At 41.2% G+C, this 10,988-nt stretch overlaps 1 protein-coding gene across 21 annotated transcripts in view; it reads left to right on the top strand.

Moving 5' to 3' along the window:
- The first annotated feature begins 1,227 nt into the window (after positions 1-1,227).
- Positions 1,228-10,988, top strand: part of JAKMIP1 (janus kinase and microtubule interacting protein 1) — a 129,020-nt gene continuing 119,259 nt past the window's right edge. For 17 of the 21 annotated variants that reach the window (XM_046940430.1, XM_040699201.2, XM_040699190.2 and 14 more), the window contains exon 1: positions 1,228-1,384. The gene's annotated coding sequence lies outside the window, so the exon portion shown is untranslated. Of the gene's footprint in view, positions 1,385-5,692; positions 5,776-10,988 lie in introns of those variants that run through there. The other 4 variants (XM_040699193.2, XM_040699195.2, XM_040699189.2 and 1 more) reach the window with 1 other exon arrangement.

Below are 10,988 nucleotides of genomic sequence, written 5' to 3'. Positions count from 1 at the left end.
AGCTGCTCCTCATAAGACTTGTGCTCCAGACCTGTCATCACTTCTTTGGACACACTCCAAGGGATTCAACATCTTTCTTGCAGTGAGAGACCCAATACTGAATACAGTACTTGTGGTGCAGTCTCACCAGTGCTGAGTACAGGGGGAAAAGACAATCTCAGCAGCAACAACAACAAAAGAAAACAGTGCTTTGGCTCCTTAACTCTTCTTCACAAACATACTGCTGCTTAAGATGATGTACGTACTATCTTGTCCAAGGAGAGGCATGCCCTCTACCTGTGAGGATGCCATCAATACACATTTGTGAGTCTTCAGCTCACCTGTACAGAACTTGTATAACCAAGCTGCAGCCCAGTCACCCTGGCACTGTCCTTCTAAACTAGCCCACATCTTGGAGTGTGGAGTGGTGAGGTGCTGGAGGCTGTGGATGCTCCATCCCTGGAGGTGTTCAAGACCAGGTTGGACGGGACCCTGGTCAACCTGGTCTAAAAGCAGATCTGGAGGTTGGTGGCCCTGCCTGTGGCAGAGGGGTTGGAACTTCATGATCCTTCAAGTCCTTTCCAACCTCAGCCATCCTACGATTCTATGGTTTAAGGAGAATGCATGTTTCCTACTTGAATCTTCTTAGAAGAGTCCAGTGGAGGGCCACAGAGACGGTTAGGAACCTGCAGCATATCCCATATGCTCAGAGAGTCTTGAGAAGGAAACTCCACCACCTCTCCAGGCAGCCTGTTCCAGTGCTCTGTCACACTCATTGTGCAGAAGTTTCAGTCAGGGAACATTGGAGGCTGCACACAGGGCACAGGGGCAGCCTGGATACCAACACATGATGCCTGTGCCTGGGAGCCTCAAACCGAGATCCTGCTCCATTCTAACAAAATAATGAGGTTTTAAATGACATTAGGATTTACAGCTGTCTGGCATGGATAGCAAGTGCTACTAGTTGAGTTAATCTGACGACTCCTCATCTAATTATGTTGCTCAAGGAAAGCACATAAGATAAAAACTGAAATTGATGAATCCATCCCAACGCTCTGCTCTCAGTGTGCGCGTGCCCACTCGTGTTCAGGCGCGAGCCCAGCTGCAGGGGCACAGCGCACGTCCCAGGCCCGACACCTCCCGCTCCCCGAGCAGCCGGTGCGGCGGTGAGGGGCTGCTCGGGGCGGGGCTGCGGGAGCGGCAGTGCCCGGCACCAGTGGCGAGGGCGGTTCGGGGCCACCGCCTCCCGAGGGCGGAACGCCGGTGACAGCTGGGAGGGAGCGACGCCGGCTCCGAGGTGCGGCCGCCGCCCGATCCGCGGCTGCGAGCACACCGCGGCGAAACGGGGCGAGGGCTCGAGGAGCCGGCGGGGCCCGGCAGCCATTGCCGGCCGCGGCGTGGGCGGGTGAGTACGGCGGTGGGGCGATGCGGAGAAGGGAGGATGGAGGATACCACCGTGCTCCGGCACTTTGACCGCGCGAGGTGCCCGAGGGGAAAAAGTGCAGCCCGTTGTGGGGCGAGACGGTGCCCGGCTCCGCTCGCCGCTCCATGCCGTTGTCCGGGGGGCTGAGGGACCCTCGGAGGCGGCCGCTTCTCGGCGGGGCTGTCCCGGCGCGGCGGCAGGTTGGGGCGAGGCTGCAGCGGGGAAGTGAGAGCCCCCTGGGGCTGCCGTGCTCCCCGCTCCGTCCCTCCCATCCCTAGCGACTGTCCCCATCGTGCCCCGCCGGCCGGTACCTGCGGGAGGGCGGATAACGGTGCGGGGACCGCCGCCCTCCTCCTTCTCCTTCTCCTCCTCCTCTTCGTACTCTTCCCTAAGGCCTGGGGCTGAGCCCCGCTGCCGTGGGGCTGCCCGCAGCCACCCCGAGGCCTGCCCTTGGAGGGAGAGCAGGATGCGGCCTCTCCTATTCCGTGCGGGGTGCTGGCAGGCTGCTATTTACATAACATGTCTCTGCTTAAGTGTGACCTCCTCGCTAACTGGAGGCTTCCTCTCTGTTTTCTATGGCAACACTACAGAATGGATCATTTGCAGGAACGGATGATAGGGATAACTGGATGCAGGGTCATTTTTTGTTTATTGGTTTGTGAAGCGGAATGGCTGAGATTTTGGGAGAAGTTCCTCATCTCAGCCTGTAGAGCAGCATCAGGCCTGCAGTCACTGCAGACCCGATGGGTCGCTGTTCAGAGAGAGTGGGGACAGGTTGAGCAAACAAGCAAGAACTGTTTCTGACAGGTATTTACAGATTAGGAGTCATATAGCATTAGCCTGGTTATTACCTTAAATGTGACGTGCTGCCTATAAATAAGCAAAAAATTCTAAGGAACAAGGGTAAATTAATCCAAATTTATTGGTTTTTTTTTTTCCTCTTTTTGTTTTCTTCTTTAATTCATTGGATTGCTAGAAGGAAGTCCTTGTGACTCTCATAATGAGAGAGAAAATGAGTCCCACTTCATTTGAAGATTCCATTTGCTCCCTGAGATCACTGCCATATACTTAGGACCTATCATGTATACACAGTAATGTCTTTTCTTCCTTGATTGGTTTCACTGACAGTAAGTGAGATGTGTGTATGTATTTTATGCAGGAATGGGGCTCTGTAATGCTTATTAAGGTCTTATGCATTTTATCTCCATGAGATGCCTGTTTCTGTTCCAGGTATATATGGCTAGGAGTGAATATGCTTTGTGTGGGTTTTCTAAAGCCTGCTGAAAATAAACGTGCTCTGATTGTAAGAGATGATAATTCGTGGCACATTTATGCAGGAAGGTTTTATGAAGACTTCTAAATTCTGCTTAATTGTCAGTTGAGATGGAGCCTTTGTTCTACATTGAAAATGTGTATCTTTACTATTAATAATGCTTAAAATTAGTTCCTGTAATATGGGAGCTGTGGTATTCCATAGGGTCTAGACATTTGCTTTCAATTTCTTTCCCTGTTGTTTGCACTTCTCAGTCCATTGGGATGACTTTGTTTCTTCTCTACCTGAGGTAGAGAGGCATCTTTGTGGGTCTGGTTGTTTGTTTTCAGATGGGTGCAGGAATTGAGGATGTTAATGTAAACCAACACGTGTTGGAGTTCTAAACACAAGAGCCAAGGGTGTAGGATCTGCCAGGAGAGGTGATTGTGCTCACAGGTGGAGCGATAGGTTCTCTGGAGCTGTGTTCCATAAGTCTGAGAAAGAGACCACTCCTTATGCCTCAGTGACAGAGTCCCGTGGCTCTGCTCTGTCTGAGGTGCTGTGCTGTAGGACATAATTGCTACAGAGATTTGCCCACGTGTAAGTTCTCCTGCATGCAGATAAAGCGTTATTTTCTTTCTTTCTTTATGAAAATGCTTTGAACAATAATCATTCTCTGCAGAGAATTTAGCGTTTGTTGTTATGGGAACACAAGAGTTGGAAATATCCTTAAGAGGCCATGGGTTGAAGTAGAGCTAAAAATGAGGCTTGAAATGAAAGATGTGTACTTTGTTAAAGAGTTAATCTCCACTATACAGTGATAGATCAGAGATTCCTCATCAAGCTTTTTCTCCTAGAGGTCCATCACTTCACACCCACAACTGTTTCCTGAAGTTGGCATATTGGTGTCTCTGGTAATGTCCAGTCCAGTTTCCCTCCAGCACCATTTTCTTCACAGGTTACCCCAGCTCTGCTGTCAACTTCTGCTTTGAAGTATTATTTGTCGATTTGTTGAATGTTTATAATTATTTTCACTTATGGATTTGTTGTTGGTTTGTTTGTTTCTGTTGAAGATTTTGATTAGTATATGACAGAAAAACAGGGCACATGGAAGTAGGGAGTGCACTGAGGAAATAAATGGGCCTTAGCCATGTTTCCAGACAGTGCAAAGCCAGCTAGCATAAATATGTGTTGGAGAACAGAATACAGTGGACATGGTGAGGTTGTCACACCGCACGCCAGGAGAACGTATGGACATCCATCGCTGATTACTGTGAGACTGCCCATCATTCTTGATTTATTTATTCAAATATTAACTTTGAAATAAGATTGCCCTACCAATAAGGGAAGTAAAAACATTAAATCCTTCCTCATGCCATTCTCTGTAATCCTTCTGATTTATTCTTTTTCTCTCAACTTTCATTAACTCTATTCTGCTTCATTTTGAAGACGCAATATGCAGCCCTAATTGCAGCTTTGTGTACTGATATGCCCAAACACATTCCATCCCTCCAGTTTTTCATTAAAAACGAAGTTTCACATTTGGAACAGTTGGTGATTTATTGCAGTTACTCCAGTGTTACTCGGCATTATTCAGAAAACTGGATCCATACTGATTCTTTCATAGTTTGCTCACGTTACAATAAAATACCTTGAACAATTCAAGTCTAAAAAAAATCCTTTTTGTTTTTATTTTTTTTAATTATTTTTTTAAAATATTCTACTGCTTTTTCCTTCAGCCCAGCACCAGGCTCATAGATCTGAAATTTCTTTTCACAGTCTTTCTTGAACTTGATTCATTTTCTCTTTGCCACATATGCTTTCAAGCGAATGCAGAAACACAAACAAGGAACCAAATGTGTTTGGGAATCTTCAACGTGCAGCTATTGCTTTAAGTTGGATTAAGACTGGATGAGGTGCTTTATGTAATGAGAGTCAGGGTGAGTAGCTGAACTGCTGTTTTCGCTGGGTTTTAGGCACAAGAGTGTAGTCCTCGGGTATCTTGCTTACCATTCTCAATGGGAAATTGTGTGTCAATAAAAAAGAGATACACAGTGACAGACCAGTTTGACTCCATGATCTTTAGAGGTCCCTTCCAGCCCCTACAATTATGTGATTCTGTGATTCTTATCCTCCTGTTTCAAGAGAAATGAGTCTAAGAAACATTGTAGAAAACCATTTCAACATATATACACATAGTTACTTCACTGTTTTGCAAGTAACTTGCTGAGTAACCTACAAACTGAAGGGGGTTTCTGGAGGTGAAATTGGGTCAGATGGGCAAAAATAATCTAAATGATGAGATCTTCAGAAATAGTGAATTGTCTTGCTTATTTATTTGTTTATTTTAAATATATCGGCTATGACTTTCTCCCTATTGGTCTTCCCTCCCCTCCCCTCCCCTTCCCTTCTTTATTTTGCTCCCTCTTTCCTTCCTTCCCTCTTTCTTTTTGTAAGCAGAAGATGGTTGAAGAACAACTTCATTTTGTTTTGATGATGATGAGAGAGCTTCAATGTAAACATTACTTGCTTTGTTTCTTGTAATTTTTCTAACCCCCCCAGATATTAGATTGTGAGCCAGCTTCCTGTAATCAGCATGGAATTAGGAGGGGAACTATTTATGCCATCAGTTCAGTGTGTATTTGTTTGTGTGTTGCTTACTTGTTCCCTACTGAATCCTGAACATAGACACAAATGTAGGAGGACCAAGCTGTCTCTCACAATTCCTGAAATTATCTCTGAGGTTTTCTCCTGTTTTCTTCTCATTTTCAGCCCACCCTAACGGCATTTGCCCACTCTCTAGTGCACTACCTTGAAAGTAAGGAAAATGGGAACTATATCAGAAAGTATATTTTTCATGTTTCTCAGTGCCATTTTGACTTTCATCTCAGGATAACAAGCAGATGTCCTCCATTTCACTTGTCTTCGCAAGAATATTTGTTCTGAACGTATCTAGCTGCTTTTTTTGATAGCTGTTACCTATTCATTCATTACGGAAGTGTCGTTAGTTATATTTGTTGCAGTTTCACTTTTGATTTAGCACTAATGTTAAGCACGTGCTGCAGAAGAAATGCATGGTTCCCTGACAATAACCTCAGTAAATGGCGTTCCTTTAGTTAAGGTAAGCATGGTTGTCAGCCTTTGTCTCGATCACTGACTACTTATCTTTTTCCTTTGACTTCACTATGCAGGTGAGGAAGAGCTTTCTTCCCCCCCACTTAAATATTGTGCACTCAAGTTTGATCCTAGTGTTATCTATTTGCTTTAAGATAAAGTGGTCTAAATGGCATGTTAAAGTATTTGAAATTGAAATATAACAATAATAAATGTAGAAATAAGAATAATAGCTATGACATGATGAGCATAACAGCGAGCCACTGCAGAGCAGCCTTCCTTGGCTTCTTCCAAAATTATCTTATTTCTCTTCTTTAATGACCAGAATGAGGAATATCTTATCTGTCTAAAATAGTTCTATTTCAATATATCTTCCCAAAATATCAGTGATTATGGGGCTGAGATTTCATCCTGTTTTTCTGCTTTCTGTCTAGACAAGTATCCAGCAACTGATAATTGTTTATTTACTGCATTACAATCCTTCCACTTGTGCTAAGAAAATACTGTCAAATATTTTGAATTTCTTCTCACTAGCTTAAACTGCTTGATAAAGGTGCAAGGCTTCTTTTCTTGTAGACTACTAATTCTCTGTACAAGCTTGTTCACCACCTTCATAAATACTTGTGGCAATGCAATTCCACCTTGAGCCTTATCAGAACATGTTTCTCCGGGGGAGGTTTTACTGTGAGACAGGGGTTCCATTTCTGCTTGAGTGTCTCAGCTGCAGGTGCTTCTATGACATTTGAAGTAGTTCAGTTCTTTCTGTCCTATCTGAATATAAAGTCACTCTGCTACCTGTCAGGATTGAGAATGTGTTGTGATGTATTTCTTTTCTAAACTCCTTGTAAATGAGAGATGAAACGTGGTGAATACAGCTGCTTTCCTTATAGAGGTGTAAAGCAGGGCCTTCACAATATTTTTGCCTTGTGTTGATGTACCTTGAGTCACATGTTGACATTTCCAGTAGAATAGAATGTGTCTTAGTCATTCATTACCAAACTACCTACGTTTAGACCATATTATCGTTATACTCTTGTTAATTTAGTGGAGCAGACTTTATTTCTAAAAGAACAATACAGTCACTTTTCTTCTCATTTACTTTCCTCGTGTCTCCTTACTCTTAAACCAATAAGATTGACCAAAAAGAATGCATTTAACCCATCTTCTCATATTGATGTTATTTTGTATTTACTAATTTTAAGAACGGTCAGAGTGCAAATCTTTCTAGACTATGGTAAAATAAAATAATTCCATTGACCAACAGGATGATGGACTTAATTCTCTCAAAGCCAGACTTCAGCTTCTCTGTGCAGCATAATCCTCTCAAAGATAATCACCCTATTAGCTTCTGCATGAAGCTTTAGCCACTACCAGTACTGTGGGGAGGGAGGATGGGTGTACCCAACACTTCATGTCCGCTCTGGCAATTCTGAGTTGTTTAGTAAAATGGCAAGCTCTCACTAAAATCTTTAATTACATCTGACGTAGCTTAGCTTCCTACACAAATGAGACTTAAATACTTCTGTTGTTGTTTAGTACCCTATGACTAATTTTTGGATTTGTTGGCCATGCTTGTTGTTCAAACTGTATTTGTAAGAGGAGCTGAAGTCTCAAACGTAATGCTCCTGCTCCAGAACTCAAGACTTGACTTGGATGCTTAGATGTGCTGTATTATTATTATTATTATTATTTTGTTTTTAAAGCTGTTTCATTATTGCATAACATTAACTTGTATTCTATGCCAAGAGTAACCTTGAAAAATGAAAATTTGGAGGCTAATTTCTTTTCCTCATCATTTCACATTGTTAAACTTTCAGGTTTATTTTTGTTTCCTTGCCTTTGCCATCAGACATTACCTTTTTCTGTACTTTTTAGATTCTGCATTCTGCCAACCAGAAAGTCAATGCTGTTATTATGTTTTGTGTTAAAATACATCATTTTCCTGCACTCAGTTAATTGTACTATCATTGCCTTTATGCTTATAAAAATAATATATAAAAATTTTTGTTGTATCTTTCTTTTAAACTATTGTCCATTATGTAAAAAAAAAAGCCTGTAAGATTTTGATTTTTATCATCTATTTTATACTTTTCTTATCTTCTCAACCTTTCCTAGATGACTTCTAGAATAGACTGCTACTTCCCTGTTAGATACAGCTGAGGTAGATTTAGTCTATCTATTTATCTACTACTAATCTAGTTAATTGGTAACATGGCAGTGGTTTCTAACAGTAAATGTGGAGACCTTCTGTGTCCATATGCAAACTTGCATTAAAAAATACTTCAGGAATTGACATACAAATAAATAAAAACGTGTCTGCAGTCAGCACGTGTGACAAACAGGATGAAACAGAAGGTTCCCACACACTAATGCCGTAAAATAATTTCATAGTAATGCCAGATTAGGCTTTATGAGAGGATGTATTGAAGGTGTGTCTGATTTAAACAGTATTTCTAATTATTACACTTAGTTAATTTAATGTGTATTTTGAGGTTAATTCTACAAAGAGTGCAAGAGTGACATAAGATTCTAATTATTTTCAATTTAAAGTATTTTCACATTGATCACACAAAGGTAATTAATCTCTAGAAAGAGGGAGTATCACTGTAGGTCATTTCATACAGAGGTATTGTACCTCTGTATATATACCTGTATATATACCTGTACGTATACCTGTATATGTGCCTGTATATCTAAAATCCTGTTTTATGTCAGTAAATCGGAGACTTAAACATCATTATTGAAAAAAAAAAAGTTAATCCACAGAAAGAAGAAAATAATATACTTCTGGTTTACCCCTTCATATGTAGTATATTTATCTCTTTTGCATCTGATGCAAAAAGACATTACTGGTCCAGCTGCTGCCATCAGCTGCAATTGGCGTTGGAAACAGGGAGCTGGAAAAAGTCCACGTTCCTTTGCTGGAATGCAGGAGCTGCCAGGTCCTTACTGAGAGGTGGCATCAGATGCATGAAATTATCACACCATGGCGATGAGACTGCAGAATAACTATCCTGCTCTTGTTATTTCAGATACCCCAGAAGAACCTTATTTTTTCTTTTCCCTCAAGGAAATAATTTTGATTGGCATTGCAATATTTCATGAGAGGGAAAAACTAAAATGGATGGCTTATTCTGAACTGATTGTAACAGAATAGCTACTTCCTTTGTTATTTTTCATGTGAAAATAAGTCTGAAGAAGCTCATAAAATGCTACTTGTTCTTAGTTGGCTGTATTTTTTTTTCTTGTTGGAGGAACAGAGGTTCTGCAGAATTTAAGCCATGTCATTCTGTTTTGTTTTTAAATTCTTTTATTTATATATACACGCTTTTTTTTTTTTTTTCATACTGGAAAAGTGCTATCAATTTAAGGCTAAGATCTCTTCTTCAGGAATGGAACTAAACAATGAGAAAGTCATATTTCTCAGACCAGACTGAACTGCATTAAAGGCTTTCGCATGAACAACAAAACCAACACCAAAATTACTGGTAGACTGGAGGCAGTATTGTATGTGCAGTGTTATGACTTCTGAAATACATTCACAGAGTCACTTAACTACTGTTTTTCTGTTTTAAAATTGAAGGGTTGAAAGTAACAGGTGAATTGTTGAATAAAGAGGGAAAGATCATAGAATCATAGAATGGCCTGAGTTGAAATGGACCTAAAAGGTCATCTAGTTTCAAACCACCTGCCATGGGCAGGGTTACCAACCTCTAGACCAGGCTGCCCAGAGCTGAGAATTATCGTTGCTGCTGCTGCTTTGTGTTGCTTTTCCACTTTCCCCAAGGGCCATTTTCCACATTTCAGATGAAGGTAGCTTAAGGCAAGAAAAATCTCAGCAATGGTGTCTTCACAGAAAGCTGTATTGTGGGTAGGTTGTAACAAGAGGTGTTTATACTATCTTCTCATGGTGCAAAAACTCTGCCTTAATTAATGAATCCACGATGTGGTGGAAAAAATAATGGAATTCACATTCTGTCTTGTTTCCATCAGAAAATAAATCTCTGATCTGTTTGTATGTTTTAGTTAAACAAGCTTAGGGCTCAGATTGCCAGTCATCAAACTTGCTGTTCTATTCTCTTTACATTAGATTTTTCTTTCTTTTATTTCTTGTCTTCTGTTGCTAAAAAGAGGCCACTATTATTTTTTTCTTCTTTTTACCATTTTTTTATTGTTGTTTGTTAAATACATAATTAAAACAAATTGGTGTTTTTGTTTTTTCTTTCTTTCTGCACCTCATTATTTTATTTGTGAAGAGTTAAATTAGTGGAAGAACTTTCTACTGGACTACAGCGTTAGCTCTGCAGCTAATAATTACCATCAGAAGCCAAGACGCTATGTTTATGGTCTGTTGACCTCATTTGACTTTCAGAATGCCATGTCTCCATCCCCACTATAGCCATTGCTCTCTGAATTTGAAATCTATTGGCCCACCATAGGCCCAATAAAAGAACAGAGAATGACAGCCTAGTCACTGAGAGAAAATGTGGTGAAATTGAAGTTTAGCTCTTTGAACTGCATTTGCAGTACTTTTTCTACATTTACAATATCATCAGTAGGCAGTGTAAAGAAAACAATTGGAAGTACTGAAAATACAAACAACTTTTATGCATATTTCATATTTGCATTATGATCTTTTATTGAAGTGATCTTCAAACCACCAATCCTTTAAATACATCCGAATCTAGCCACAACAGCTGCTGCTGAGTGTGATTCAGTGAGAAATCATAACAACAAATTCTTAGCTTTTTCTTCTGTTTGTAGGTTTTTATCATTCTTATTCCTGCTTCTTATGTCATTGCTCTACATTTGATGCTGTGTTTGATTTTGAACAGTAATGTAAGATGTTTCCTATAGATGACCTGAAGTCATTCAAGGCCAGGTTGGGGCCCTGGGCAGCCTGATCTGGTGGGTGGCAACCAGCCCACAGCATGGGGTTGGAACTTGATGATCTTTAAGATCCCTTTCAACCCAAGGCATTCTGTGACTTGGGTCAGAAAGTACACTCAGAAAATCTCCATCCTTTTCCTTGCACAAGTTTACCATCTATTGTTTTACTGTGCTGCTTTTTAAGTACACCTTTTGTCACTACAGCTGTCTTCCAGCATGAAGGAGTGAACCAACCCCATTTTCAGCCTGCCATTAATGCTACTTTGATCAGCTGGCAGATGTTGTAGGGTGACCGGTACTCGGCCCAGCCCTGCTGATCCCTCAATGCCA

The sequence above is a fragment of the Gallus gallus genome, chromosome 4 (assembly GCF_016699485.2).
Source record: "Gallus gallus isolate bGalGal1 chromosome 4, bGalGal1.mat.broiler.GRCg7b, whole genome shotgun sequence".
Classification (NCBI taxonomy): Eukaryota; Metazoa; Chordata; class Aves; order Galliformes; family Phasianidae; genus Gallus; species Gallus gallus.
Note: the sequence above shows the minus strand (reverse complement) of the source record. Positions and strands in the feature narration are given on the sequence as shown.